Source organism: Vombatus ursinus, unplaced genomic scaffold (assembly GCF_900497805.2).
Source record: "Vombatus ursinus unplaced genomic scaffold, bare-nosed wombat genome assembly UNPS02014784.1, whole genome shotgun sequence".
NCBI classification, from domain to species: domain Eukaryota; kingdom Metazoa; phylum Chordata; class Mammalia; order Diprotodontia; family Vombatidae; genus Vombatus; species Vombatus ursinus.
In genome coordinates this window covers 26,855,809-26,871,652 of record NW_020954562.1, presented here as the reverse complement: position 1 = coordinate 26,871,652, position 15,844 = coordinate 26,855,809, and the positions used below count along the sequence as shown (strand labels likewise).

The window sequence follows — 15,844 nt, the reverse complement described above, 5'->3', positions numbered from 1 at the left end:
TCTTTCTTTATTCCAATATCTGATGAAGAGGTGGCTCTTCTCATCAAGGCCAAACCTCTATTTCTAACTTGGATTCCCTTTCCTCCCATCTCCTCCAGGCACAGTCTATCTGCACTTTCTTGTCTTCAATTTTTTCCTCTCTACCAGTTCCTTTCCTATTGGCTATAGACACAATCACCTCTCCTTCATCTTTAAAATCTTTCATGACAAACTCTCACTTTCTCAGCCAGATTCCTTAAAAAAGCTATCTATATTTGTTAACACATCTTCTCCTCTTAACTGTTGATATTATTATTCCTCCAGAGTTACCAGAGATCTCAATTGCTGAAACCAATGATCTTGCCCCTGTACTCATCAATTTTGACTCCTCTGTAGTATGACACCATTGACCACTCTCTTTTCTGTGATACTCTTTCCTGGGATTTTGTGACATTCTTTGTTCTCCTCATCATCCATATCCTGCCCCTGATTGTGGGTGTACCCCAAGGATCATTCCTAGACCACCTTCTCCTCTCTCTCTTCACTCCTCAATGACCTGCCACAGCTTCTTAACTGGTCTCCCTGCCTAAAGTCTCTCTCTCCAACTCCAATCCATCCCCACATCCATCTGCCAAAGTGATTTTCAGGTTGACTATGTCACTTCCTTGCTCAGTAAAATATAAAGGCTTCCTATTCTAGGAACAAATACAAACTCCTCTGGCATGTAAAGATCTTAACCTGGCTACCACCTTTTAGGCTTATTATACATTCTCTACTTCTCTCACAGGCCTAACCAATCTGGTCTTTTTACTATTCCTCTCACACAAAATTATACTTCCTATCTGCATCTCTGTGCCTTTGCAAAGATTGTCTCCCATGCCTAGCATGCAATCCCTCTGTCTCTTAGAATCATTGATTTCTTCTAAAGTCCAGATCAAATGCTATCTCCATCTCATTTCCTGATTCTTCTAGCTGGTAAACATCTTTAATCTCAACAATTATCTTGATTTATTTTATATATATTTTTATGTGGTTATATTGTATCCCCCCACAGAATGTAAGCTCCTTGAAGGTAAGACTTGTCCAGAAAAGGTCTCATACCTTCTGAACCATACTCCTCATCATATGCAGATATAGCCAACCCAGAGCCTCCAAAGGTCTTTGCAGCTCCTTTACATCTAGGAAAGGGGTAGAAAGAGAATCACTGCGTAATATGTGCCTGACTTGATTGCCTATCTTGCCTGCTTCTAGTTTTAGCTCCGGGAAGAGCATTGAACTTGGAGTAAAAGGACTTGGGGTTAAGTCCTGCTACTTAAAAAGGTCAATGACCTTTTTAAGTTCTGGCCACACTATCTCTGGGGTGGATTCCAGCTCTAGATCCAATGGACATAATACTAACATTTGAAATGCATCAGTCATTTAATCCTCATAACAACCACCCAGGGAGGGGGGTACTGTTATTATTATCACCATTTTACAGATGTGCAAACTGAGCCTTAGACTTGTTCAGTGATTCGTCCATGTGTTTAAGCAGTGCCTGAGAAAGATGTATTTTTGATTTACAGAGCTGGCAGAGACTCTCTAGTATAGTCTAACCCTCTCCAATAAAGAACCGGAGCCTCTGAAAGGTTAAACCCAAGATCACATAAGTGATGGTACTAGAAGTGGAATCTGAACCCAGATCCTCCAATTCTGGCATGATTTCCACTGTACATGATGCTTTTCATACAATGGCTCTTATTTTAAAAGAACATTCTATTAAAGCCATATTATTTTTTTTTAAATGCAAGAAAGACCTAACTTTACAGCAGTATCTCTTCCCTTATTACCTTTTAGGCTGTTCTTATATAACCTGATGGAGTGTTTCAATTCCATAGTTCCTTACTGCAGCTACGCTGAAATTATAAAAACCAAAATCTTACTAGCACTTGGGAAGTTCTACATTTTTTTAAAGGTCCTGTAATAAACTGCCACGAAGAGATAGAAAAGGGAGCCAAGAAAAGGCCTCTATAAAACATTCCATTTGCATTTGCTCCTGAAGGTGCCCTGTAGCACTGAGCCAAGATGGAGTTCTCTTGGCCTCCCATGCCTGCTTTTGCTGCAGAAGAAACAGATACTAGGGTGGGGGTAGTAGACAGGAAGCTTGGCTGAGTCCAAAAGTCAAAATTACCCAAAGAACTTCATAGTGAGACTTTTCAATGTATACCCAGAATTGTCATACCTAGGATAGGTTTCCATCCTGAAGAAAAAATATTAAATCCACCCCACCCCCCAAAAAGACTCTTACTGTTAGCTTATTTATCTCCCTTGTTTTTCTGCAAGTAAAAAAGAAAAAAATATAGCAGAATCTGCCCTCTTGGTGGCAGCAACACATGCTAGCTCGTATCGTAAGCATCAAAATAAAATCTTATTGACGTAGGTGCCGAGTGAATCAAAGTGGCTCCTTTCAGAGCTGAAAGCTCTGACAGCAGCCTTTTGTAAGTGCTAGCTGAGCTCTCATCATTCTCTGAACAAAATGAATCTTTCCAATCCCACCACATGAACTTTAGGTATAGATAGGGATGAAAATCCTTCATTAGCTTCTAGGCCTAGGAAAACAGTTATTCTTGGGTAACTTGAAGTCAAAAGCCCTTGGTTTCCAGATCTGCCTCAACCACTTGTTAGTAATACGGACTTTCTTTCTTCAGTAAAATGAGAGTCCTTCTAATACTAAAGGTTGATTATATATAAAATGAATTGGAAAGAATTTAGATCATGATTCCTAAGTAGCTCCTTATAGGCTTCTCCAAATATTTTGGTTTTGTTTGGAGGGTCTACAAACCCTGGTGAACCAGCCATCTTGGAACCACTCCCTGCTTATTACATAACTAGATCCTCTCTCCCCATCCTACAAGATCTTTGAGGGCTAATGATCATGTTGTCTCCTTTCTTGTCTATCTTATACAGTTCTGAGCATACCAAAAATGTTCCATGAAGGGAGAAAAGGAAAAGAACCAATATAATCTCTGCACAGCCCTTTGAGACAGAAGCCCTGTGGTTCACTGGTCCATGCACTGACTAAAAGGAGGCCTGGTTAAGGGCAAATCCAGCAATTCCAAAGATAATAACATGGTCCTCAGCTGAATCTAGTTGAGCACATCTTAATACATGTTCATCCAGAGCAGGATGTGGGTAACTTCTCTCATCATAGTGTGTGAGGCTGCCTGCCAGTGGCCTCCATGTTTAATTTTCTTCTCTAGACAAATATGAGAAAGAAGGTGGAGAGCAAGCTTTTATTCTTTCAAAGGTTTTCTCCCAGGAATAAAGGTAATGAAGTCAGTATATGTGTGTAGCATAGATTGGAAGCTCCTTGAGGTTACAGACTGTCAGTTTTTTCATCTTTGTGTCCCCAGGGCTTAGCACTGTCCTTTGCACACTGGAGGCAAGTAAGTACTTAGAGGAATACTTCTGGAATTAAAACGAACTGAATTGAATTAGGCTAATATCCTTAAGGTAGCATTTGAGACTGTAGGTCACCTCCTCCTGGATTTTCCTTCTTGGCTTCTAAAACATCATCCCCTCTTGTTGCACTTCCTGTCTTTTCCATGGGTCCTTATTGGTCTTCTTTGCTAAATCCTACTGCACTCTCCCAATCCTTTAAATATGTTCCTCTAGATTTTCTCAGCCCTCTCTTCTTTGTTGGTCACTCTCCCTCTCAGAAATCTCTTTCACTCCCATGGCTTCAGCTATCACTAATTTACATGTTAACTCCCAAGTTTTTATCTCCCACCTGATATCTCTGCTGAGCTGCCTTTTGGGCATGTATCCCATCAGTAACTTCAATTCAGTTTTATCCAAAACTGAGCTGGTTTTCCTGAGACCTGCTTCTTATTCTGTCTTCTTATATGCAGTAAATGTTAACACCATTCATTTGCTCAGTCTCTTAATTCTTTTGATTCCTCCTTTGCCCAAGGCAGCCTAACATACCAGTGGATAGAGTGCTGAACCTGGAGTCAAGAAGACCCAAGGAAGACCTCCTATATGAACTAGCTATGTGACTCTCAACCTCAATTTGCTCATCTCTAAAATGAGGATGATAAAAGTATCTAATTCACAGGGTTACTGAGGATTAAATAAGGTAATATGTGTGAAGCACTTTGCAAACACCTTAAAGGGCTACATAAATGTTAGGGTCATCAATCATCATCACAACGTCTCTTCCTTCTGTTCCCTCTTCCCAGTCCCCTTGCCACCACCTTAGCAGAGGTTATTAGGCAACTCATTCCCACATACATGAACTATTGCAATTTCAATGAATCAACAAGCATTTATTAAGTACTTACTATGTGGCAAGCATTGTCCTACTAGTATTAATACTTCCCAAGCTTTTTTCTGTCATGTCACTCCAATGAATGATTCAATCCTTTTAGTTTAGAATTCAAGACCTTCTACAACTTGGTACCTTCCCAGACTTCTCTGTCTTCCCTGCCACACTTCAGTTAAAGGTGTCTCTGAAATACTATGTTTTTCCACCTGGCAGCCTTAAGTACTGAGCTATCCTGGTTGGTGAGCTTTTGTCATTTAGCCAGCCCCGAACCTAAGAATGGTCTAACTCTTAACCTGAAAAATGTGACCATATCATCATGACCATTGCTCCTAGAAAGCTGTCTCAATTGCTTGTCTTATTGTTCTACTCACCAAACCAAAGCAACCTTCTCAGGCTGCTACTCTCCCATATCTAAGGGAGTCTCTACCTTTAGAGTGCCAACTCCCTGAAGATAGGGACTTCTGGTAGACGCAAAACTTGTGTGATGGTTTCTCACTGAAGGAAAAACATGAAAGCTCATGAGCTTGACATTTTTATTTGGGTCCCTGTCAATTAGCACAATGCCAGATACCTAGTAACCTAATGCTTAAGAAATACTTTTTCATCTACTAATTTACTCACCCATGTGAGTAATTTAATTAATTTATTCACTCATCCTTATACTTGTCTAGAACTTCCTTACCCAAACACCTATAAAATTCCTGTTCACCTTTTGAAGTCCAGCTCAAACACTACCTCCGTCAGAAAGTCTTTCCTGTTTCCCTCCCCATCTCAAAGATCACTTAGGTTTGCATCTGCTTATGTATGGTTGTTATTTTATATGTGCTATGTCTCCCTTTACTAATTCCAAGGAATTTGGGGATCTTGTAATGTGTTTGGCACATGCTGGGTACCAAATGTTTGTTGGAGTTTAAAAACTGAATATAAGTTCTATTATGTTAAGTCTGTCATTGCTGATAGAGAAGGCATTTTCTCATTAAAAGAAAGACCCATCCCTTCTTTTCTGTCTCTCTTCTCTTAACAGCTTAAGTTCTTTTGTTTTCTTGCTATTCAACCATAGATGGTAGAAGCTCACTGAACACTGTAGGTAATCTGTACCCCAGACCTCCCTTCATCCTCCTGCTCAATGACTTCTTGGACATCTCTGCCTCTTCTGTAGGATTAATCTACTATTTAGGCCTCCCAGCAATATCCACCAGGAAAAAAGGGTCAATGTTTCATGATCTCTGTATAGTTCTACGTGGTGACAGGAAAAATTTCATTAGGGGATAATGAAATGAGTGTGGATGGCAGTATTTTTCAGTGTCCAATTTGGATTCACCATTTTATAGCCTCTTTTTTGTTTTGCTTTTTAGCTTCTAGGCCTAACCTTTATTCTCTGGATCTATAAGCTTTGTTTCAGAATACTCATTTCTGCCTACTGCAGTGGAGACGGTGCAGTATGAGGCAGATGAGGGCCCCCTGATTGGCTGTCAGTGAGTTACTATCCAGTTTCAGAGAAAATGCTTCCTGATTGGATTTCAGGCAGCCAGGTTTTTAGCCTATCCTATGTTTAATCTCTAATTCCATGTAGACAAATTATATCAGACGTTTGTGAGGAGGGATAGTTTGAGCCCAAACCCCTGCTCACATACAAATGATATCAAGGAGAGGTTTTTCTCTTCTCATGATTGCCCAAGGCATGTTACTATGAGAAGCTTATCAGGTTTCACAAATGGCTGTGGCCATTGGTGCCTTAGACTGAGCCTTCTGCCTCTGGAAGTCTGCCCAATTCACGGAAAACTTTAGATATGTTTTTTAAAACTATTTGATAGACAGGAATTATTCCTAGCAGGCCATTGATGCACTGCCTTTCCTATACTTACAGTGTCAGACAGGGAAAGATCTATGCAAAGGAACACAGGCAGATGCTATTTGCCAAAACAAGGGGTTTTTTGTTTGTTTGTTTTGTTTTGGGGGGGGCAGGGAGAGGTGGGGCTTCTCAAGGATTGAACCTTTACCTTTGATTTCTCTTTCCTCCCATTTTCACTCAGGAATATAGGATACAAATTACTTCAACATTTATAAAGCACTTGCATATCAGGGGACTAAGCACCAGGATTACAAAAATAATTACAAAATCCATGCCTTTAAGAAATGCAACATTTTGTTGAGTGTACATGAAGAATCATTAGCTCATAGATTTAGAGCTGGAAGGTTATGTAGTCCACTGATGTGAAATGGGGGGGGGTGCCTCAAAACCATTACATTAAGGATCCCTGTGGGCTGCATATTGATTTAGAAAACCACCAACAATGTGTTTTTATTTATTTTATTTCCCAATTATATTTTAATCTGGTCACTGGAGTGTAGCCAGCACCCACATTCTTTCAGCAATAAGGAAACAGGTCTAGAGAGGGGAAGAGATTTGTCCAAAGCCAGCATCTTTTCTATCATCTCATGCTGCTTTTTCGGCATACAGTTAAGCAAAGTCCAAAATCAGGAGTAAAGATAGAAAAGAAGAGATTCAGGTAGAATGCTTTATATGTTGAAGAGGGATAGAACAGCTTTAGGAAACAGGGAAGAGTACATAAAAGATTTGACACTGGAGCTGAACCTTTAAAGGAAGAACTCTGAAAGGCAGAATGGAAAAAGGGGATTCATTCTGTGTGGGGTGGTGTCAATACACAGAGATGGCCATGTCCTAGTGAATGTGGGAGATTGCTGGTACTGTAGCTTGGCTAGAACACTGTGATGGCAAGCAATGGGAAATAAGACTCCAAAAGTAGTCACAGCACTTGGAGGTGGAAGTATCATGGATACCATTTTATCTAATACCTTCCTTTTACAGAGAAGGAAACTGAGACCCAGAACACCAAAGCTGCGTGGCCTATGATTCCAAGTGCATAGTGTCAGCAACATCCTATCGTTCAGTTTTGTCCATTACCAACCCCAGAACAACCAGGTTAGGTTATAATGTAGGTTTCTACCTCCCAACATGGCAATGCCGGGATATGTGGTATGGTATAATAGAGCAATTAATTCCAGGTGCTAGTCGTGACAAGACCCCTGTGCTAGCAGTGTGACACAGGGAAAGTGACTGCCTTTAGGCCTCAGTTTCATGATTTGTAAAATGGAGTTGGACTGATCTCTGAAGGTTTTCACCAAATCCAAAGTTCTATGACTACAAATTACAGATTGCCAGTCTCCTAAATGTTCCTTCCTCTTTCTCTCCTCAATTGCTTGTGTATATTACACTGCCAGATTAATTCTGATATCTTGCTCAAGAGCTTTCAATGGCTCCTTCTTGGCTACTACATAAAGTCTTAGGATCATGGGGTTTAGAATTCATTTTTCTGTGAAGAAAATGAAGAACGTAAATAAGTCCTTTAATTTGAACAAAGTTATTATACAAATAGTTCATGGCAGAGTCAAGATGTGAACTTCTGACTCTGACTGGAATAGCTGTGCTACTCTATCACACTGATGCTCAAGATCTGTGGTCTAGCATTTTAGATCCTCCATAATTTGGCCTCAGTTTACCTTTCTCATAGTATGTGGTGCCTGAGGTACAGTATTACTGACTGAGTAGTCTATCGTCTCCTAAATCATCGTGAAATCAAAATGCGATCATGTCACACTCCGCACAAAAATCACAAGGGGATTTAAAGCCCTTGAAAATCTGGCTCCAGCTTACCAATCGAGCCATCTTTCTCACTACTTACCTTCATGCCCTCTAAGTTCCAGCCAAATAATGCCTTGCTGTTTCCCGAGTTGGACATTCCATACCCTTTCCCAAAATCTCTGCACAGGCTGTCAACCATGTTTAGTGTCAGGCACACCTTTTCCTCCTGGGCTTAGGTGCCACTGCCTATGCAAAGTCCCTCTTGATCTCCACAGTTAGTGCCTCTTCAAATAATAATGTATATGCTTAGCTGTTTCCATTTTGTACTCCCCTCCCCATAAGATATTAAAGGCCCTGAGACAGTTCTTGTGATAGGGGCTAGACTGGGGAATTAGGATTGAGAATTCCCAGATGAGGAAATTACCTTACCTATATGTATGATAAAATTAACCAAAGATAAGGGCAAGATAGTGAACCAGAAAGACTGGGGGGAAAAAAGGTTTGGAAGAAGGGTGAGTTTTAGGGGAAAAGATTAGTTCTGTTTTGAACATTGGACTGGGAGCTGCTTGTGAGAGCAGAGACTGTTTTTTGTCTTTCCTTATATCCTCAGTGCTTAGCACAGTGTTTGGCACTTTTGGTGCTTAATAAATTAATAAATGATTGATGATTTGACATGTTGAGTTTAAGGTATTTGTAAAACCAAGTTGTCAAACACAGTGCCTGCAATACTCCCAAGCAGCAGATTAAAATGTAATTGGTAAATATTTAAGAAAATAAATAAAAATACAGTACAACAAAGATAGATATTAATATGTGGTGGCCTGCAGGGATCCTTTTGATCTTTCAAGTTTGACACTACTGATGGAGAGCTTGGTCTGAACTGTTCAAAGGGTGGTTGGTGATGTAGGACTAGGGATCAGGAGACTAGTATTGGATGTATACATCTGGGAATCAACTGCATAGAGATGTAATAAGGTCACCAGGAAGAGAGATAAGGAAAAAAGGAGACCAGGACAGAACCACAGGATACATCCACAATTAGGGGGTGTGATGTGACAAACCAGCAAAGGAGACAGAAGAGAAATCAGTGCTGTAGAAGAAACAAGAGAAAAAACAGTAGCCAAAGAAGCTACAACGTGTAGACTCTAGAAAGTGGTGATCAGCCATGTCAAATATATCAGAGGAGATCAAGGATAAAGTATGGGAAAGGTTATTGGATTTGGCAATTGAGAGACCAGTGACAACTCTGGAGAGCACAGATTCAGTCAAGTGAGGAGATTGGAAAGCCTACTGCAGAGGGTGGGGAGTGAGAAGAGAAGCAAAAGGAACAAGTAAGGATAGCTTTTTCTACACTCTGCTTTGATGTTATAGATGAGAAAGCTGAGACCCAGGGCTGTTATGACTTACCCAAGCTGGTTTATGTGTTCTGACTCTGCAGTTCTTACCTTTGTACCACACTGATTCCAAACTATTTTGGTACTTCCTAACCCCTTTGCATTGTATTTTCATATTCAATTTCACATTTTGGTTATTTCTACCTGTTATTTCTTCACTCCTGAATCACAAATTCTAGTAAACCAGTGGCTATCACTCTGTATCTCCCTTGGTGCTTGGCATAGCAAGAAGCATTTGTTGAATGATTTGTAAATGTGCCTCAGACTAAGAAATAGAATACTTATACTACAGCTCACATTTTCTAGCTGGATTAAAAATTTGACTTAACCCAAGGGTATCCCCACTCAAGACCTCTTCTAATGCTTCACTGTTACATAGTGGTGATCCTGGGTGCTTAAAAAGTATGCCTTCTACCATGATGTAAATGTTTCAAGTAGAAGCCCATCAAAGGACAGTGTGTGTGTCCTCTAAGAACCAGCCTAGCTAAGTTCAGAGGGTTAGCTTCAGCTTTCAAATGAAGGTTTTTTTTCCCCAGACACAAGAACTCATGAAGTTCACCTACTAAAGAAGGGTGGTAATGATATGTTTCAGGGAGGCAGGATCTACATCGACAAAATCACAGCTCCTTGATGTATTGACATATACAACCAGTGTTAGCATGGCTGTTATTGGCTTAATCCATCCTTGATATTGATGCTATGACAATTTTTACTGGATTTGCTGAAAAGGAATTTTGAAGAATGGTGAAATTTTCAGAGTAATTTATAAGTCAAAACAATTCAAAATGAAATCAGTCTTGAACTCCTTCAAGAATGTTTGAAAGCAAGTAAATTGTTCAACCCAAAATGGGGTTGAGTATAAACAGAAGAGTCCCTTGTTCTGTCCTGACAAAGCCTACATGAAAAACCAAACAATTATTACTTCATGCATGCTAGACTTGTTTTTCTCCTAGATTAAATATTTTATGATGCCCCAGATGCTTTTCCCTCTCCTGTGATGAAAGAAAATTAAATTTATATTACATGAAGCATGAGCACATCTGAGATTATACTATATTGCCAAATCCCAATTTTGGAAACAATTGTGCTTCCTCCGTTATCTTCAGTTCCCCTAATTCAAGCGTTCTGGTGGAATGCTATGATGCATTATTTATGTGGGTTAAAAAAAAAAGAGAGGAAATCACTGATCATAAGGAGAATAGGTGTAGATAGCAAGGCTGTCCCAGGGATATCACTGTTCATGCATCACAAAGGAATATAGATCTATTTTCAAAATACTACCTATTGGTCCATATGACTGTCTTACTAATGACTGACTAATGTATATGATTAATATGTAATAGAGGACTCACTTTAGAGTCATAATGATCTAGATAAGCCACTACCAGCATTCTCATACATCTTTCTAGAACTATGAACTACAGAGCAAGTACAGCTTTCCATTAGTAAAAGGAATTTCCTTAGTGGGAATTCCCAAAACTGATAAAATCACAAGTTTGGACCACCCCCCTTCCCCCCCAAAAAAACCTATGTCTGTCTATGCCTTCTTAGAATATTTACTAAAGTCATTCTTTACCTTTTCTTTAAAAAAAAAAAAAAAATACTAGAAATATCTCCACTTGTAATTCATAAATCATTACCTCTTTGGGAAATATTTTTAAAACATTTTTTATACAAAATAAATCAATAATCTGTTTTGAGAAAACTGTTTGATTCAGTAGAGCAAAATAGTCATCCAATAAGATGCCTCCCATGAATGTTAAAAACCATGCCATGATTCAAGATGTAACAGAGAACTCTACCTACTTACCGATCCTCTGATTATTCAAATCAGGTGGCAAATGAATAGGGAAATGGATAGTATGCTTCTTAGGTGTTGGCCACCAACATGGAAGATGCCCAGATGAAAGAGGGATTCCTTTTAGATGATGAGGACTTTCAGGTTCTCCATTTTGTGAATGATATTAAAACCATTAGCATCAAGCCATGAAACAGCACCACCATCCAAATGAGATTCATCAGCACCCAAAAGTTTAGCCTGACTAGCCACTCAGGAAAACCAAGTGGATGATAAATGACTATTGTCTAGATTATGATAGGGATTCAGGATGGACCTAATCCATTAAATGTGTCTGTATGTTTCTTAGACACTGTCTATGGAGAAAAAACTGGACCAAAATTGTGTAAGAGAGCAGGCTGGAGTGCCTTTGAAAAATTGATTCTCCAGGTGACATTGTATGACTACAAGTTGTGGAATTAAAAAAAACAAAGACTCCAAAGGAGTCAAGTGGCAGGGTATCCTAAGGGCAAGGGGGAAATGGATATTACCAAGAATAACTTGCAGGAGAACCACATAAAGGATAGCTTCTGAGAGATACATGACTAGAAAAAAGGGGTGGGCCAGTTAAGTACTGAAAATGATATATAACCAGAAGACAGAAGATGAGTTCCTTGTGAATTAGGAAACAGGAAGACACACACAAGAGTCAAACAGGATAAAAGGACAAAAGTGTGATCTATACCATTTGGGGATATGGTCACTTCAAAGAGATCAAGAAACATAGACACTAAAAAAGGTACATGGTGCTTATCTTAAAACAAGACTGTTGTTCCAAGTATAAGATATAATATATGTACATATTAAATATATATGATATGGAGAGATATATATCTAGATAAGAATCCTTGAACTTTATCAAATTAATTAGGCTGCATCACCCCTAAAACTAATCTTCCCTTGGACTTTATTGTTTTAAGTCTTTGATGTTATCTTTGATTTTTCATTCAACTTTACCTCTTACGGAAGTCATAAAGTCTTATTGATCATACCTGTGTACTAGCTCTCCCATCTTTTCTCATTTCAATCACCCCTAGTTCAAGTTTTATTACTACCAGCCTGCATTATCACAATAGCATCCTCCTGGCTTCATTCTCTACCTTATTCAATCTTTATGCCTTTGCCACTATCTCTACGCCTATCTTGAATCTTCACTTCTTTGCTCCTGCTTCATAACTGATCATATGATCACCAATAGAGAGCTAGAAGGGACATTAGAGGTCAGCTAGGCCCATGGAAGACACTCAAGTTCCTAAGAAGCATTAGAAATGAGGTTTGAACCCAGATCTTCTGACTCCAGGATCAGTCTTCTTTCCATACTTTCTCCTCTTTGCCTGGAGTTAAAACTTCCAAAATCTGGGGTTATCCTACTTTTCTAACTTTACATTACTCCCTCCACTTTGTGCATCCACCATATCGAATTCTTTTCTCTCCTGTAATCTCCTGCTCCAGTGTTCAGTCCTTACCTTTCCCATGATGATATTAATCATGTCTGAGTAAGCTGCCATGGTCATACAATTTACTAAGTGACTAAGCTGGGATTTGATTCAGGTCTTCTGATTCCCCAGTCCTATGTTCTTTCAATCATATAAAGCTGTCTTATGCTAGTCCTTAGTGTAGAAGAAAGAACAGTGGGTTTTGTAGTCAAAGGACCAGGGTTCAATTCCTGCCTCAGTCATTTGACTTATCTGAGGCCCAGTTTGCTAATCTGTAAAATATGGGGGTTAGACGAAGTGAACTTCAGAATCTCCTCTAGCTCTGAAACCTATGACAACTTCTGCCCAGCTAGAATGTGGCTCCCTGACATTGAGGTGGCCAGAGGGAAAAATCCCCCAACATACAGGAATGAAGGAGGCTTTTTTTCTTCCCAAATCTAAGGAACATGTAACTCTCCTAAGCAAAAGGAAGAATTAAACCAATTTTAAAAGTTAAAAATCATTCTGTGCACAGAAAGAATGGACTGAAAAATGTGATATCATATTCCAAAATTTGAGCTTCTCATTTTAGGAATATAACCAGTTCTTAAACTGTGCCTCAACAGCTTTCTCTTAAAACCACAATTCCCTTAAAAATATTACAAAATTAGTACAATAGGTGGAAAGCCAATGTTAACAAAAGTTGCAGTGAATAATTATTTAACATTTACATAGTGCTTTAAGTATTTTATATATGATCTCATTTTATCCTCACAAATCTGGGGCTAGAGGGACAGGTGCTATTATTATCCTCATTTTAAAGTTGGAAGAAATTGAGGCAATGACTTGCCTAGAGTCCCACAGCTAATAAGTGTCTGAGGCAGCATTTGAACTCAGGTCATTCTGACTCCAATTCCAGAACTTTATATATTACTCACCTAGCTGCATGAGTTTTCATCTCATTGGGCTTCAGTTTCGTCACCTGTAAAATCGTTTGTAGGGCTAGAGGTTCTCAATGGATTCCTTTCCAACTTTAACAATATGTGACTCGCCTGGTTTGGCAAGAGCATCACGGGAAAAAAAAAACAAGGCTAAAACATATATCTATTTTATTCTTGATTTCAAAGGAGTCTTTGTTCAATGAGAATTATTGATTATTCACTTTAAAAGAAAAGTCATTTGAAACAACTACCATTAGTATGGGGGGAGGGCTGACTTAAATACTTCCCAGGTTCCATATACGCCAGAGAACATTCTGTCCATTAAGAAAAATACACTGAATCCATTAGTTGAGCTGACTGCCAAGCAGATCAAAATTAAAAGAAAGTTGGACTGATGGTATAAAGCAATTAATCAAGAATAGCAGCTTTCAAATTTTAAAATGATTTTCAAAACTGCAGACAGATAACAGCACACTCATAGGCTGTAATGGCGCAATCTCCCCTAGGCCATTTTTGCCTTTTGTCTATTGAAAGCATCTGCAGTGTATAGGAGTATTTAGTCTCTCTATAACAGCAGTAGGGCACAATTAAGCCCACACTTCCCTATATTCGTAGAGACTGTCACACAGGTCTGCAACCTCAGGGTTATCCTCAACCCTTCTGTCTCCTCATTACTTACCCATAGCTAGACCATAATAGCACTCCCTCCACCCTAGCTTCACTTCACAGCATCACTCTTTTTCACTTGGACTACTGCAACAGCATCCCAATTAAACTTAGGCATTCTAGTTTTCTTCTCTCCACCTCGCTACCAAAATAATCTCCTTAAAGCTCAAGTCTAAACATATCACCCCTTAAGAAGTTGCAGTGGCTCCCTTTTGCCTTTAGGATTAAATATAAAGTCTGACTCATTTTGGCATTTAAAGTCATACACACACACAAAAAAAGTTATATTGATGCTTTTTATTTTTCTATCACAGTTATAACAATATATTTTCAACCCATCCCTGGAACTGAAGCCTTCTTTTAGAAGGAGGGGAAAATAACATGGTCTATATCATAAATAAATATATGGTCTACCTCACAGTATTAGCAAAAAGTGAGGGCATAGTAGCTATAATTCAATTCAGTCTTATAAGAAGCCAATAATTTTTACAATTAAAATTTAAGAGAATAAATATTATACTTTAAGCTTGAGATTTTTACTGGAAAAAATTGTCCCTCTTTTTTCTACTTACTACTCCAATATGATGTATAAGGCAGTTATCACAACTTTAAGAATTTAGACACCAAGACTGTCTTTAAGTCTCACACTGGGGAAGAAATCTAGCTATAGATTGCTAGTTCATTGCCTCCATCATACCCTCAAAGCTCTGCTTTTCTTTCTACGTTCTCTCTTGGTGACCTAATCAGCTTCCCTGATGCCAAAGATTCACAGATCTTTGTATCTAGCCCCCATTTCTTCCACAGAGTGCAATCTGCATTACCAGTTGCCCACTGGGCATTTTAAACTAGATGCTCTGGAGACATATTAAACCCAACATGTCCAAAACAAAACTCATTATCTTTCCTCCTATTGTTCCCCTTTCCTAATTTCTGCCCAAGTCACCATCATTCTTCCAGTTGCCCAGGTTTGTAACCATGGCATGGTTTATAACCCAACTCCTCACTCTTTCCTCTCTTCATATATGCGTATCCTTCTCTGTACTCACATAGCTGCCACCTTAGTTCAAGCGCTCATTACCTGTCACCTAGAGATCTAGTAATCATCTGCATAGAAGCCCTCAGTCTCTGACCCTATACTAAATGGTCCTAGGATGCTACTAATTGTTGCCCGATGTGTTTTGTTGCTGCTATTGATTACCAGAGGAAATTACATAATCCAGTTTGTTCTAGTTCCAACTTTTCATTTTTCACACAATGCTAAGATGTTAACAGGCTATATGACCTGGAAACTCAAGTTGGCTTCATTTCTCTTTTATGATATCAAGAAATGGGCTTCCTGATAGCTATTATCTTTACTATAAAGCATTTACCCTTCCTTTCCAGAAATCTGACTGCCGGATGAGTATTAAAACAAATACTGTGTGTGGATGATGTTTGTACATCACACAGTCAGACCTTTAATTGATTTTGTCCATTTTTCATACTTCCTATCATATCAGTCTGAACTAGTCTTATGACTTTAGTGATAAATATACTTACTGAAAAGCACTTCTACATCAGGGGTATGGGCAGTTGAATCAGAATAACAATAAATCTTATTTCTCTGGTGCTTTGTTTCCAGAGCACGTGGCTCCCAACTCTTCAAGGCAGACAGTCAGATATTATCTCCATAGACAAGGAAACTGAAGGTCATAAGTTATGT

General features: G+C 39.0%; 1 protein-coding gene across 1 annotated transcript in view; it reads left to right on the top strand.

Annotated features, from left to right (window-relative positions):
• MARCH1 (membrane associated ring-CH-type finger 1) overlaps positions 1–15,844 on the top strand; it is a 134,523-nt gene that overhangs the window by 111,792 nt on the left and 6,887 nt on the right. The window lies entirely within an intron of this gene.